This window comes from Phaenicophaeus curvirostris, chromosome 1 (assembly GCF_032191515.1).
Source record: "Phaenicophaeus curvirostris isolate KB17595 chromosome 1, BPBGC_Pcur_1.0, whole genome shotgun sequence".
In the NCBI taxonomy this organism is placed as follows: Eukaryota; Metazoa; Chordata; class Aves; order Cuculiformes; family Cuculidae; genus Phaenicophaeus; species Phaenicophaeus curvirostris.
In genome coordinates, this window is record NC_091392.1 from 173,013,843 (window position 1) to 173,030,526 (window position 16,684).

Genomic DNA, 16,684 nt, shown 5'->3' on the forward strand with positions numbered 1-16,684 from the left:
CTGTCTGCATAGTATAATATGCTTGAATAAATAAAATGTTTCAAACACACAGAAAATATATGTTGAAGTCGAAAAAACCCCAAACAAACCTGACCATTCACTGGGTGTCTTCAGTTGCTGAGGATGTGCTAGAATAAAAGGGCTAGGCGTAGAGAACTGTCTCTGAAAAATCAGCAAGATGACCTACCAAGTGAAGGTTGAAGTACAAATTCATTTTCCTGAACACAATAAACTTGTTCATTTGAATTAGTGGGTAATAGTCCACAACAGAAAACTGACAGTTCAGGACACTGCTGTGTAGTTTATCAAGCAGAGAAAAGTTACAAAACTATCTACCTACTGAATTTTTCAATGAACAAAATGCTTTAGCAGCCTATCATCTTCTGTTTTTAAAATAAATATTTACATATGAAATTATAGATCTTAAGCTACCTTTTCTTACAGCTTGAGAAGCTTTTATAAATGTATTCCAGGGCTTTTAGTCCTTCTAAGATATTGTGTTTCTGAATTAATCCTTTCAAGCAGCCATCAAGTTAATTCACAGTTTCTTTTGTATAACCAGGAGAATAAAATAAGCTCTACAACTTCTTAGAATCCACATAAATACAGTATGTAATTTTTTTCCGTTTCAGTATTTCTTTGTACCATCATAATTTGAGGTAGAGTTCAAGCACACAGTCCACTTTAAGTAAACATTAAGTTTTCTTTCAACATTTCATCTTTCTTTAACTTCTTTAGAAGAAAATAAATACATCGGATATTTTTAGCAGGAAAAAATGTTTGTATTGCCCAATGACTGAAGGTAAAAATAAGTTCAAAATTAATTATGTCTGTATTCTGTTTCTATGTTTGTCTTTATTAAAGTATAAAACTCAGCTTCTAAATTTTATGGGGTAAATTGCTTTAGTTACACTTAATTAATTCAATCTAAAATTCAAAGTTAATTCTATATAAAAATATTTAGGGTGGACCTTTAACAATGCATGCTAGTTATTTTTTAATAAGTATGAAGCCTATTCCTTGAACTGAGGCTTGAGCTATCTGCTACTTGTGCTAGATATTGAAGAATGCTTCTCACACTGTGCAAAACTCTCTCTTTCTGTAGTTGATGCCTGGAAATTAAATCCTAATAAAAAAAGCTTCCTGATTTCTTCAAACATGACTGTTCAGATAAAAGCACTTGAAGGTAATTCTGCTCGGTACATTCTGTTGCTCCTTCTCTACCTGAGCAGCAGACAGAAGGCACAAACACCCATGGATTTTCTCACCAGTAGAACTGTAAAGGTCTAACACATCTTTTTGATTCTTCGCATTCATTTTGGATGACTTTTCATTTCACTCAGTAAAAGAATTTTGATTACTACATCAATTTTTACTTTATATATATATTGCATATTATTCATGGTGGTGGTCTAAATTCATGTGTAATATTCCAGTGTTTTGACCTTATCAAGATATGAGTGTTTGCAATCAGTCTTCAAGCTGCATGCAACCGAGCTTGACTGGCTTATGGACCGTGGGTAATACACTCATCTGTGTAAATCCAGAGAGAAAAATGATAGCAGTAACTTTATCATAAAATAATATCAGGAGGCGGTGGCTACCAGGAGGTGCAATTCTGCTCCCAATCAGGTACTTCATTAGAGGAACACAGAGCAGCAACCAGGAAAATATTTTTTTACTTTTGGTCCCTCTTTAATAATTGCAATGCAGCTACTTAGGAAGCTGAGAGGACCGCATGTAGAAAAAAATCTCAGAGGTGGTTGTTACAAACAGTGTTCCTCCAAGACATTTTTCCTTGTTTTACCTCATACGAGCAATCCTCAGCCTGGCCCAGCTGCAGTCACATTTTCCAGAGCCAAACAAGTTGATGCTGAGCAGCCGCTGAAGTACTGCAGCCCTTTAGGCTTTTATAATAAAAGCTGAAAACCAAGACATTCCCTGATAATGATTTTTCCACATCCATTTCTAATGAACAGGGCTAAATTATAATTTTTACACTAATCTTTCCAAGTCTTACAATACTTGGTAGCACTAAAACAAATGGGCAACAAGCAGGGGTCAAAAAACCCTACGCTGTGGCACCTAAAACATTATAATAAGCAACTCAGGTTGAGTGAGAGAGCTCAGAAAAAAAAACAATTATGTGACAACATTGTTTTCTCCAGAACAAATAGAGTGTTACTATACTATTTTCTGGTTGTTTTTTTTTCAAGGGGGTTTGTGTGTGTGTGTGTACATAACTGCAGCAGAAAAATAACTTCACTTAAAAGTTCAATGAACTGTTTTTCTAGTTTATGAAATAAAAATAATTAGACAAAATGCAGATTTATCTGTTGCCAGTCAAATTTTATGCCAATATTCCTAAATTCTAAAATTGCCATCTATTAAATTAACCGTGCTACTGATCAATCATTTTATTTTAAATTATTTTGCCATGTGAAGCAAGCACATTTTCTTCCTGTCCAAATATACTTTCTACATTGCACTATTGTGTGTGAGTTACCAGAAGTATGGTATTCAGATCAGGGCTATACATCTCGTTTTAAAACTCTGCTGATAAAGCATTCTGGTCACTTTGACACCAGTGAAGAATAAACAAGCAGTGGTCCAGGTACAATTTTTCTCTCCCTCCTAGTTACAGAGATAGTCATAGAGTTTCATACGTTAGCTGACACCTCTGTACTTTTATTTCTTTCAGTAATGTAGCTTTTTCTTTCTGTGATCCATACAACAGCATGCACTGAAGAATTACTAAGGGAAATTTTTTCCAACATACCTAAAATACACTGAGCAGATGCCTTGCATGCAACATCAGTCCTATATATTGTAGGAGGCATAACACTCGAATGTAATCCAAATAGAGGCAGATAAGGTATTTCTCTCCACCAAAAGAAAATAGTTCCTTTCATCTAAATGAGCTTATTCCACTGCTGATGCTGGAACTGTATGTATTTTGAGAGGGTAATATACCCCTATCCGTGTTATATTAGCCAGAAATAAACTATGGAAATACAGAAGTGCAGAAACTGGGAAGCAGAGTGATTAATGTGCTGCCTGATTTCACTTCTGGGACCTAAAATTGCATCTAGTGTAGAATGGAGCAACTAGGGGGAAAAAAAGCAGTCTCGTCTGACATCTTTAAAGGTCATGAAGGAAATGATGGTAGGTGATCCAGAGCTGGTGTGGCCACAGGTGCCTTGTCTTTTTGAAGACATATATCAGGATATCCTCAGAACAGCAATGCTGTTGAGCTGTTAGTTCTCAATGCCCTCAAATGAATAAAGGGAAGGAAAAGTCTGATGGAGATAAATATAAGCCTTCATAAAACATAAGAATACTTTTCTTCTTAAATCCAAGTATCAGTCCTGCTCCCATTCACTTAAGGATAGATAAAGGAAGACAGAGGAGTCGATGTAATGGTCATACCTCTCTGCTGCAATGCTGGACAATACTTGGTATTGGTAGCTACAGTGGCTGACAAAGAAAGTCCTGCTGCCCTGCTAGTGCATCAGACAGTGGAGAAAGCCACAAATGCCACGGCCAGCAAGTGTGAGCTCAAATCATGGGATCACAATAAAAATACCACAGCTCTACACTGTGTAATACTCATTACATATAATAATAATAAAAAAAAACCCTCTCTTCTTAAACGTTCAGGTGTCAAAATGGCAGCAGAATGCCCACAAGTGTCTGATGTCTCCCAAAGACAGCGAGTACATCAACTCTACAAGTCTGATGACTCCATGCAAGCTGCACTGTCAGAGGTGTTTTAAATCTCAATTATTTAGGCTTCTTTGTTATATACAGTTCAACATCTAATTGAAATTTTCAGTCCAAAGCAAGCCATAAAAACTTTGCAGTCTATAACTGCTAGTAAAAAAAATAGCTTTTGTAAGAGCTCTGCTTAATTTGTTGCATTTTAATGTGAGGGTTGCTGTACGTAGTTGAAAACATGCAGTGCAACAAGACTCTTTCCATTAAGTAAGACAGAAATGGCAATTATGCAGTCAGTTGATCGGATTTTTTGCTAATGAAGGGTACTTTCTGCTAATGGGTAGGAAAGCAAAGCAGTGAAGTCAAACAAGTCACCTTGATAGTATAATACAAGACCCATCAATTTGCACACAACTTCTTCAGTAATGAATCTTGGAGCACAACCCATCAACACTGCTCCTGAAAGACAAGCACTGAGGTAGAGGGACCTCAGAAACTGGTTTGAAATGAAAAATGGGATAAGAGTTTTCCACCCCTTTAAAAGTGGATTGATGATGACAAATTTATCTCCATGGTGCCCAGACACTGCATTAAAAGTGCTTAGAGAGTAAAATGTAGGATCTTACCATGTAGTTGGTGGCACCTTGCCATTTCATGCTGCAGCATTATAGTAAGAAAGCTAGAGTCTTATCTTCATATCTGTCCCAGAATCCACTGACAATTCTGGAGAATCAGAAGGAAGAATAACAAAAGTAGTAACAGAATTTTTTTTCACTTAAGTTGTAACAGGTTGCAACCTGCAAACCCACAGTACAGATTGCTGAAGCATCAGAATGACAAGGGAGAAGAGTCAGATTTCTCCCTGTATCATCTGCAGGAAATGTGGGCACTATGTTCAATGAAGAACAGAATGAACTCTCATTAATTTCAGCTCCAGAATACAATTTTCTACTTCGTGATTGGACAGGCTGGAGAACTGGACCTCTGAGAACCTCATGAAGTTCAACAAGGCCTGGGTCAGAGCAATCCCCAATTTCAATACAGGATGGTGGATGATGTGATTGAGAGCTGCCCTGCAGAGAAGGACTTGGGGATGCTCGTTGATAAGAAGCTTGATATGAGTCAGCAATGTGTGCTTGCAGTCCAGAAGGCCAACTGTATCCTGGGCTGCATCAAAAGAAGCATGGCCAGCAGGTCGAGGGAGGTGATTCTGCCCTTCTATTCTGCTCTTATGAGACCTCATCGGGAGTACTGTGTCCAGTTCTGGAATCCTCGACATAAGAAGGATAAGGAGCTATTGGAATGGGTCCAGAGGAGGGCTGCGAGGATGATCAGAGGGCTGAAGCACCTCTGCTATGAGGACAGCCTGAGAGAGTTGGGCTTGTTCAGCTTGGAGAAGAGAAGGCTCCGAGGAGACCCTATAGTGACATTCCAGTACCTGAAAGGGGCTACAAGAAAGCTGAGGAGGGACTGTTTACAAAGACTTGTAGTGACAGAATGAGGGGCAATGGGTGTAAACTGGAGAGGGGGAGATTTAGGCTAGATGTAAGGAATAATTTCTTCACCATGAAAGTGGTGAGACACTGGCATAGGTTGCCCAGGGAAGTTGTAGCTGCCCCATCCCTGGAGGTGTTCAAGGCCAGCTTGGATGGGGCCTTGGGTAACCTGGTCTGGTGGGAGGTGTCCCTGCCCACGGCAGGAGGGTTGGAACTAGATGATCTCCAGGGTCCCTTCCAACCCAAACTATTATATGATTAGCAAATCCCCAAAGAGGGGTTACTGCAGTTTTTATTTTTCTCAGGACTGCGGTAAATCTTTCCACAAACTAATAAACAGTTAAAATTCAATAGCACCTAGGTAAAGCATCAAAATCAGCAGGCAAGAACAAATTAAGCCCGTCCTGAGAAAGGCTGTGTGGGATAATTTCTTCCCTTTCCTTCTCCAATATCTTTAATACTAAACACACAAATCTATATTAAAATAAAAATAGAATTGCTTTTCATTAGATGAAACAAAAAAGATTCATTGTTCATACTGTACCTTGTAGTAGGATCCTTTGATTAGCAGTTTCAGCACCTTGTCTGAAAGAATTAACCTGTCTCGTTTTCCAACTCGCAAAATTTCCAATATATGAAGCCAGATGGGCAAAATCAGGACCTAATCCTGTGAGGTCCCCTGCATGTCCTCACAAGTGCTCATCATCCACGAGCTGCACAAAATCATTCCGAGCAGAGGGCAACTATAGCCCTTCAGGATCATGCCCTAATGAATAAAATATACAAAGGTGACTTGAGTAAAATCCTCTCCAATGTGCTGACAAAGATAAAATAAAATATTCCTCTTAGGACATTTTCCTGGCAGAAGAACCTGACCCCTGTGTGACTGGCCTTGAGAAAGGAATGGGTAACGCTCTAACCAATTCATCCAAATAAATTTTTGGGCAATTTTTTTGCCAAATGATTGGCGTGTTGCACAGGTCACCAGTACAATATAAAAATTGTCCATATATACAGCGGAATACCTTTTTTTACTGCAAATATTTTGCATGCAAACTGCACTGTTGTCATGTTTTTATTTCTAAATGCTTTTCCAACCATGTTTTTTTATAAAAAAATTTCATCCCCCCAGCACTGCATATCAAGCATTACTCTAGAAATTTAACTTTGTCCTTGCTCGCTGATGAAATTTTACTATTCCACAGTAATTGCAGTGCCCTGAACTCTTATCCCCCTGCAGATTTAATGTTCCTCCAAAGGCAATGGTTCTTCCCTAAGTGATATTATTTTATCCATACAATGTAGCTCACTAAACTTGCCTTTTGCCCCCTTGTTCTTAGACTTTAAAAGGAGGCTATAACAATCTGATCCAGCACCTACTGAGAAGAAATCAAAGGCTCCTGTTGACTTCAGTGACTGCTGGAGATAGTTCCTAAATGAGATGACTAAAAGTGCGGCTCTAGCCTGGAGGCAGCTATGCAGCTGGTATTGTAAGGCTTTATTGTCTCATTGCTTCCAGCTCCAATCTGTGCAGTTTGTAAGTATAATTATTATTTTCTAGTTCCCGGCCCAATAAATATGATGCTGAATAGGCAAGTTGAATTCCTGCCTGAAATTTTAACCAGCAAAAACGATCCTGCAATCAGATTTCACATAACAGTTATGTGTTGCCATCACATTGATTTCTCAAGGAAAAGAAAGAAAATAAAGGATTTTAACCAAGAGTCAGGATGAGTCTTATGTACTGATCTTATTTTCTTTAAATGAACCACTGCCATTAAGTCCACTCAGCAGAATACACGTGATTGTCTAGGTAACGTTCCTATTAGTGGTTGAACCAACCGAGGGACAAAGCTATGGGCGAGCAGTTTTGAAGGTCACATCTCAGAACATGTGATCTCCATGTTACCCATTGTGTCACCCCCCCAAACTGTACACGGGTACGTTGGTATGAGTCAAACTTGTATCAGGGACAGTTTAATAGTGATATATATGTACAATGGATGTTGTACATATGTACATACGTACAGCCGGTTTCTACTCCCTCTTCCGCAAGATCTTCAGCAACCCATCGAGCTTTGATAAGAGGGGGTACTTGACCTTGGGGCCCTATCACAGCCACAAGTGCCTTGACTGCCCGGCCAACATGTGCAAACGCAAAATCCTAACTGAGTACCTGGCGGAGAGGGCCCAGGAGGAGGTGGAGTTCGAGAGGGTCTTCTACGTCGGAGACGGCGCCAATGACTTCTGCCCTTCCGTGACTTTGACTTCAGCTGACATGGCTTTCCCGCGGAAGGGCTACCCCATGCACCGCATGACCCAAGAGATGGAGAAGAAGCAGCCTGGAGCCTTCCAAGCCACCGTCGTTCCCTGGGAATCGGCTGCAGAGGTCGCCCGCTATCTCCAGGAGCTCCTCAAGAAGAAGTGTTGAGGATGGCTCAGCAGAGACTTGCTTAGGAATGGTTGGACTCGATGATCCGATGGGTCTCTTCCAGCCTGGTTATTCTATGATTCTATGATTCTATGATTGTACACCAGGGAGGTGGTTGAGTCACCTTCCCTGGAGGTGTTTAAGGCACAGGTGGACGAGGCACCGAGGGGCATGGTTTAGTGTTTGATAGGAATGGTTGGACTCAATGATCCAGTGGGTCTCTTCCAACCTGGTGATTCTATGATTGCAGGCCAATGGCTCAGCCCATGCCATGACCCCTCATAGAGTACTGTTAATGGTCAGATACTTTGTGAACTTGAAATCTACCCTCTAGCATTCTTATAAAAACACAGAACATTAGCATATATTTGCTGCCTATCCAACGCTAGCTCAGATGCTCGTTACTGACTAGAAGGAAGAAATTGCTGGGTGAAATTTTCTCTGTATCACTGAGATTAGTTGTGCTGGACGGAACAAACTCCTACCTTTAATGTATGTCAAGTTGTCAGTGCACAGTGCAGCTCATAACCTCACTGAGAAACCTGTCAGGTTTGTTTGCAAGCAACAGTCACCACCAGTAGTTAGTGTGTATGATCACCACTAAAAAGTGGAAGAAAGTTCATCACAATAAAGTTAAATTAACATGAAATGCTGACTTGTCTCTTTCATATTTGTTTGACAGTGGCATATGCTCCTGCTTTACACATGAAAGCTTAATTACAACATTTCAGGTGGCAAACCAGTTATTTGTATAACAATGTGGTCCAGAAGTCCATGATATGACACCTCTCTATGCTTCCCTGGGAGATGTCATGCATGGAGGAAGATGCTTATTGTTAGCAACATCAGACTGAGGGCTGCAGGAGGTTACTGCCACTGAAATCTAGGTTCCTTGAACACAATTCAGCTATAATGGAGAGCAAAATACATTTTATACAAATTGCCTTTGCTAAAATCAAAACTGAAAGGAAAGCTCTTTTTTTTTTTTTCCTGGAACAATACACAATCTCTTGTGCAGGCTCCATCTCATCTAGCTTCAGATGTTGCTGACGTAAAAATCTCCAACAGAGATTATCACTCATCTTGGCTTTTCTTTATCACTCATCCTGACTTTCTTCCTAAGCAAAAGAGGCCAATTTGAACTCTGTTGACTGCATATATCAGGGAGAAACCAGTCTATGACCATGCCTATTCCCACCTTTGACTAGAAAGAGAGCCTGAGGGGACCAGCTTAGATGTGGGCAGATGAAGCAGAACATTTGCAAATTGTTAGAGAAACAATTGTGCTACCTTAATTTAGAATAAATCGAAGATGGAGCCTTTTCTCAGCACTCTGTTACAAACTTTGTATGCATTGTTCTTTCTTGACAGACTTGAAATGGCAGCTGTCTCTTCCCCTCTCAGAAGGAGATGAACTGAGTCGTCTTGTCAGAAAATTCTCTCCTTGAATGGTATTAGCACATTTTTTTCCTTCCAGAACCTAAAAAAGAAAATACCTGGACAATTCTCTTCCCCAGGGACCTTCTGTCTGCCTCGCAGTTGATGATATCCTGGATATGCAACCTGAAGTCTGAAGCCTTAACCAGGATCCGATAGAGAACACATTTTAATCTGGACCTCAGTACTACGATGTTGTCTGTTGTCTCATGGATTTTCTGCTCAGTTTGGCCCTTGAAATTAAATGTCCACCTTCGACCTGTTCACTAACATTCACTCGTTAAGCCTGTGGCAAAATAACGATTCACTTAAAACCAATAAATCAACAAAGCAGCAGGCTCTGCATGTTATAGAAAACAACAGCATAAACTTTGAAGCAATCACACGGCAAGGAAGCGTCTTCTTTTGCTCTTTCCCCTTTATGTGTCTATGCCTTGAATCAGCCTTTGTCTGGTACAGCAGTTATTCACGGCCTGGATTATATTTGTAATAAGCAACTTCTGCAAATGTCTTGGCTTTGCACCTGCATGTGGCCACCTATAAAACCTGTCTGCCATCACATATTCTACAGCTATAAAATTTTCCTCTTAAAAATAACATGTATAAAATGTAGAATGCGAGGCTATATTTTCACCTCAGGCTTTTGATGACAAGAACAACTCATTGAACTTCATCTTGCAGGTTTATAATATGACTCTAGCTTCTTTATAAGAATAAAAAGAAGGTACAGTTTAAGTGTTACATAGCAAAGGACTTGCTATCTGAGTTTTTTTCAGAGACGTTATCTCAGAAAACCCTGTGAACGTATCAGGATAAATTACTTAATCTTGCAAAACCAAGGACATCTCAGAATGCTGGCCTCCCACTTTCACCTTTATCTCACCTAATTATATCGACGTGCACAAGTGCGTAATTCCCTGCCACAGTATTCCAAGATGTTTTGTAGATCACAGGTGCAGCCACACACTGAAAGCCTCTAGCTTTATGGCAGATTTGTACTGTCTCAGGAAAGCAAAGAGGGATTGTCCGGTGTTACATTTCAAAAGGCTGAAGAGTGTCACTTGTGAGCTACCAGACAGCAAAATACCTAGTGCAGATATGCTTTTTTCTCCCTGCCCCAATAATGGGAAAAGTAAAACACAAAATCCTCCAAGACTGATGCAGACAGATGACATCAAGACAAAAAACCACTGAGACAAAGCAAAGACCTTTGTATTACTGAAGGCAGAAACCCTTTATTCCAGCAGCTCACAGAAAAACCTGTAAGATTTTCCAGAGGCAACTGGAATACTGGTAAGGGAATATAGCAACAACAACAAACCATCCTTGATCCTTGAAGGGGAATGTAGGGACTTAATGTGTCTAGCAGGCTACATACACTACTGTGAAGACTGACATATTATGGAAATTATTCAGTTGTGTAAACATGCCTAGCGCACACCTGATCTCTCTTTCTGCTCTCTGTCCAGTCATGTAAATATCTCTTGTATACAGTGTCCCTTAGCAAGGAACTCAGCCCTTTTACTCCTGCACTGAACCTCCTTTTATTTATTTTGAACATGGCTCCTACCAATGCCATGTGCTGATCCAATTACCATGTTACAAGTATAGGGCGAACCTCACTGGCAGTTTAGGAAGAGCCGCATACTCCAAAGGCTCAGCAATTTATCATCATTTCCAGAAAAAAGCAAAAGAGAAGTGGTGGTGATTGCTGTCTCTTAAGGACAGTGGAAAACCTATCTGTCAATCAAACACGGCACCCAAAGGAAGGTACTACCAACTGCTACCCTGTACTGCTCATCTGTATGTTGTTAATAATACTGAGAAGAATGACCATGAGAGACCAAAAGTGACTAGCAGGAACTAGAGTGTGAGTGGTAGAACTTGAGGCTCTGGAGCGAGTCCAGAGGAGAGCAACGTAGCTGGTGAATGGGCTGGAAAACAAGTCTTATGAGGAGCGGCTGAGAGAGCTGGGGTTGTTGAGCCTGGAGAAGAGGAGGCTGAGGGGAGACCTTATTGCTCTCTATAACTACCTGAAAGGAGATTGTGGAGAGGAGGGAGCTGGCCTCTTCTCCCAAGTGATGGGGTACAGAACAAGAGGGAATGAATCATAGAATCATAGAATCATAGAATAGAGGCCATTCCCTCTTGTCCTGTCCCCTGTCACTTGAGAGAAGAGGCCAGCACTCTCCTCTCTACAACCTCCTTTCAGGTAGTTGTAGACAGCAATGAGGTCTCCCCTCAGCCTTCTCTTCTCCAGGCTAAACAACCCCAGCTCTCTCAGCCGTTCCTCGTAAGACCTGCTCTCCAGCCCCCTCAACAGCTTGAATGGCCTCAAGCTCCACCAGGGGAGGTTCAGGGTGGACATTAGGAAAAAATTTTTCATGGAAAGGGTCATTGGGCACTGGAACAGGCTGCCCAGGGAGGTGGTTGATTCACCTTCCCTGGAGGTGTTTAAGGGATGGGTGGACGAGGTGCTGAGGGGCATGGCTTAGTGATTGATAGGAATGGTTGGACTCAGTGATCTGGTGGGTCTTTTCCAACCTGGTGATTCTATGATTCCATGATCCTATGATATGAGGAAAAGCTCTCTTGTAAGAGATAGTTGTGGTTGTTCAGCCTGGACAAGAGAAAGCTATGGGGAGACATTATCGTGGCCTTTCAGTACTTAAAGGGGGCTTATAATAAGATGGGGACAGGATTTTTAGTAGGCCCTGTATCGATAGAATAAGAGATAATGGTTTTTAGACTAAAAGAGGACAGATTCAGACTATGTACAAGGAAGAAATTTTTTATACTGAGTGTGGTGAAACACTGGAACAGGTTGCTCAGATAGGTGGTATGTGTCCAGGCCCCCATAACATTCAAGGTCAAGCTGGACGGGGGTTTGAGCCACCTCATCTAGTTGAAAATGTCCCTGCTCACTGCAAGGCAGTTGCATTAGATGACCTTTAAAGGTCCCTCAAGCCATTCTATGAGTCTACAGTTCTATGATTCTACAAACAGACTCTCCTAAAAATTGGGGGAGATCAGGATGCTCCCATAGGGTCCACAAAGGAGGATGCTAGTCAGTCCTCAGAACAATTCAGTTACCATACCCTAATGCAAGTAAACAGGAGACAATAGAAAGCTAGATACACGATCAAGTTTGTAATGGAATTGGCAGAACAAGGTTAGATGGATAATGCTTGCCAGCAGAAGGATAATAGCAAAACAAAATATTAGAGTTCTGGAAGGGAGGCTTCAATGAATTCAGAGATTTGCATGGTAAAATCATCTGTGGATAGAATCCAAAGAAAATAAAAGTTAAAGATGGCATTTCCTAAAAAGGTACCTCACCGAAACAAACCCAAACAAAACAAGCAAAGCATGGGAATAGGTACAATCTGTAGAGGAAAAGATTGTCAGATACAAATATGAATCAGTCAGATTTTAAAGCCAGGAATATTTCACAACAAGACAAATCTAAGCAAGGTTTTTAAGGATAAAAACAAAAATACTGAAGACACAAAACTGGAAGCAATGTAACATGAGATTCAGCTATAATAGCAAGGATCACAGAATATAGCAAGATACTGGCTTGTAAGAATACTGGTGTTAACACAAGATTAAGAAAATTGTTAGATATTCATTAGAGAAGGAAAGGTGTCAAGAGACAGCTTCAGGAAAAGCACTTTAATAATTTTGTTGCATGCCTTCACTAAAAAGAGAAACTGTGATCAAATGGCTGTTACAATTCAACAAGTGTTTTTATTCAGCCCTGCTAAAACATCCCTGAAAAACTGTCTAGTTTTCCATCACTCTATTTCAATATAAAATCCAGGCACAAAACCTGAAAAGAGCAAGAATAACAATCAGAGATCTAGAAAACGTGACTTAGAAGGAAAGACTGAAAGATTTGGAGAGGTTTACCTAAAGAGAAGTGAGGAGGATTTCAAAACAGCAGGGAAAATGATTACAGAGTGAGGAGGAGTATTCTGTTCTTGATGCCTTTGGTGATCAGGGTGAAAATCACAGACTAACTGAACTGGTAATGATTCAGACAGAAAATAAAGACGACTTTCCAGTCATATAAAGGCAGTGATTCCACTGTACACCCTGCTTCCACTGCATGCACCCCTTATTGGTAGAGGTTGTGTGGTCCCCACATTGCATGTCTTTCAACTGTTTAGTCAAGTTTCTGTCAGGATTTCCATAATTAGAGTTGAATATGCCTTATGGCAGGGTGATGGATTAAGTAAGCAATCTCTTAAGATCCCTCTTGCCCTCTAATTTTTTGTCCATCTGAGAAAACAGGACTTTTATCCTCCTCCTTCATAATACAGTAGTCGGAGTAATCCTCTGACCCCTAAGCCGATCTGCCAGTGCTAACACCAAGATATATGGCCCTCTTGCTGTTTTTTCTCTGGAACTAAACCATGACATTTGACCACCTGACACTGAGCAGATGTAATTTTAATGCAGAGCCCAGCCTATGGTACGTGAATACTGGGAGGGAAATGGGAATAGAGAGGTCTATTTCTGTCAGCAGAGACAGCACGTGCTCCTGCATTCCAGCTATGGCAAAGACTTTCACTGAATTCAGTTCCAATTCATGAAGGGGAGGGTGGAGATTTCAATTTCCGTACCTAATTTTTGCCTGCTAGAATTCCCTTCCTTTCCTTTCCAAAACTGAGGATGAGCAGAAAGCTGCAAGAAAAAGGGTTTGTGTGAAACAAAAGAGACAAAGGATAAGACAGCAACTGAGCTCTGAACACCACCTAATCCTTCTCAAAAAAAATCTGTTATTTTGTATATTTAAAGAAAAAAGCCTGTCTACTTGACAAACCAGAGTGGTTCCAAAGAAACGATTACAACTTGTCGTATCAGGTCAGCCTGAAAAGACTTTCCGTACAGCCAATGATTCTATAAATTACATTTACAGTCACTTCATTTCCCAGCCTGAAGCAGCACAGGCCAGGGCAAAATGAACAGTGAGAAAAATGTGCAGGTTTTACACAGTGGGATTGTAAAGAATAATAAGGACACGGGAATGAACTTGATCGAATCGCTATGAAAGATTAATTGTGTGACGTATGAGTAATTGGTTAATGGGACTGGGTCAGCACCTGGTGTCTGATGGTTTGAAAAGAGGATGAGAATGCAGCTTCAGCTATTTGAAAAGGTTTTGCAGGCCAAAATGTTCCCAGTTCTGTAACTTGCAGAGTCTGAGAAATGAAATAAATCTAAATGTAAATTACAGAGTTGTCTGATAGGCAGAGATATTTTTTGCTTTGAGACTGATATTCATATTGTTAGTGTTTGAGGCACAGAGAGGCCAGAATGGGCATCCAGAAGGGAAAAATGTGGCCTGGGCAAATGGCCCTGAATGAAACATGATGCATTAACCTGGAAGTAATTAAAACGAAAGGGCAAGGGGTAGCCTTGTTAGTGACTACTCAGTGTATAACAGAGAGCCATTATGATAATATGAGACTGTAAAAAATGAGGCCTCGTCTGCTCTCCAAGGACATTAAAGAATGAGTGACACTTTTCCCATGAAAAGAAGGATTGCCCCATTGTCCTTCACCAACGTTTTCTCTGCCTCATCAACAGCCTGCCTACCTATTGCCCTTCACTGCGGAGCTGGCTGTGTTTCAGTTGTGCTATACTTGTATAGTTTGGAAAGTTAATGCATAAACTCACATGATTTTTAAGAAAACCATAATGTACAGATGATTCCATTTGATATTTAGTAGCTGACGTTCCAAATTTACTCAAGGTTTTTTGGTTTGATTTTTTTTCTTTTCCTACAGCATCGTAGGTCCACCTCATATCTGTAGGAAATAAAAAAACACCAGGTGATCCAAAACAATTTTCTTTAGGCATGAAAGATCGCACTCATTGTGACTTTTGATGTTTCCTGAAAACAGTCTGGGGCTGAAGATTTCCCTCTCAACACCTTGCAAAGATGAGATTTTCACAGAATCACAGAATCACAGAATAACCAGGTTGGAAGAGACCCACCGGATCACTGAGTCCAACCGTTCCTACCAAACACTAAACCATATCCCTCAGCACCTCGTCCACCCGTGCCTTAAACACCTCCAGGGAAGGTGACTCAACCACCTCCCTGGGCAGCCTGTTCCAGTGCCCAATGACCCTTTCTGTAAAGAATTTTTTCCTAACGTCTAGCCTCCCCCATTTGCCTACAGTAACAAGAAATAATGATGTAGTTCCGATACTATAGGGAAGAGCCTACCACTTTATTTGACCACACCAGTATTAGAGAAGCAGCAAGGCACGCAGTGATAAAATCAGAAAAGGTCATTTCCAAAATGGTTTACAAGTAGCAAAGGACATAAAAGGAAACTAGGAGAAGTTTCACAATTAGAATAGAAGTGTCAAAAAGACAAAGAAAAACATAGACTCTTTATTCAAATCAGAGGAGAGCAATAACTAATGATACAGAGACCTCTGAAAAACTTAATCTCTTTTTTTGCATCAGTCTTCATAAAAATGATTATGTGGTGATCAGCTACATAGAGCAATGGCTTTAGTAGGAGATAGAAACATAGGCTAGGAGAGGGATAGAATAAAGAAATAATGCTCAAATAGCTTAGATAAATTCTTGTCAGCATTCATCAAAGATTTGTCTCCTAAGGTGCTGAGGAAGTAAGTCAAAGCAGACTCTGAACAATAAGCTCCGGAGCCTTCATGGTCTTCAAGAACTTGTGGATACAAGGGAGGTTCAAGAGATCAAGAGGAAGGTGACTATACCACCTGTCTGCTTAAATGAAGAGAGTCTGGGGAACCAATGTTATTTTAATTTTTATACGTGGTGACATACAAGAACAAGTGATTACATAGCAACTTAAAGCACTGAAAGTAGCATTACTGACCCTTGTTGTCTCATTAGACGTGTTCACAGAACAGACAGGTCAGAGGTTACACCTGGGAACCTGGATGGTGGGGAAGACGACAGAAAACTAATACAGCCCTTCAGAAGCAGATGCTGGCCATGGACCAGCCCCAGGCCACTTACAACAGCCTCCTGGACCATGAGCAGTTTGAGAAACACCAGCCTAAGGGCTGAGTCTATGGTGGACAGCCAACATAAAGCTGTGAAGAACAAAATGTGGCGGACCTATCTCACTTCTCTGGTGGCACTTGGTGAATCTGAAGAGGTAGTCAGATCTTTTGAGACACTCTGACTTTACTGGGGCTTCTGACATTAGTCCAGATGATTTTTTTTTTTTTTAACCAAACCCCATGTAATTATATCTAAATGCAATTTCCATGTGGTAGTTACATTGCTGTTCAAAAAAAAGACCACTCCCAGTAAATAGCTGTAAGTATTTCACTAATAAGATGAGAAGAACATTTTGCACCACATCATGAGATCAATTATGGATCCAGTTCCATGCCAGGTTTACTTTGAACTGCTTGGATTACAGAAGAGATTATACTTTGGAAAATGTACAGATGGTACCTGGCCATGAGGACTTGCAAGCATTTGGGATAATGGGATTAAAGTCTTAAATTACTCTATAAATCGGAGGCATACTATGAAATAAGCATGATGATATTCAGTAAACAACAAAAGGTAATACTTACAAGGATT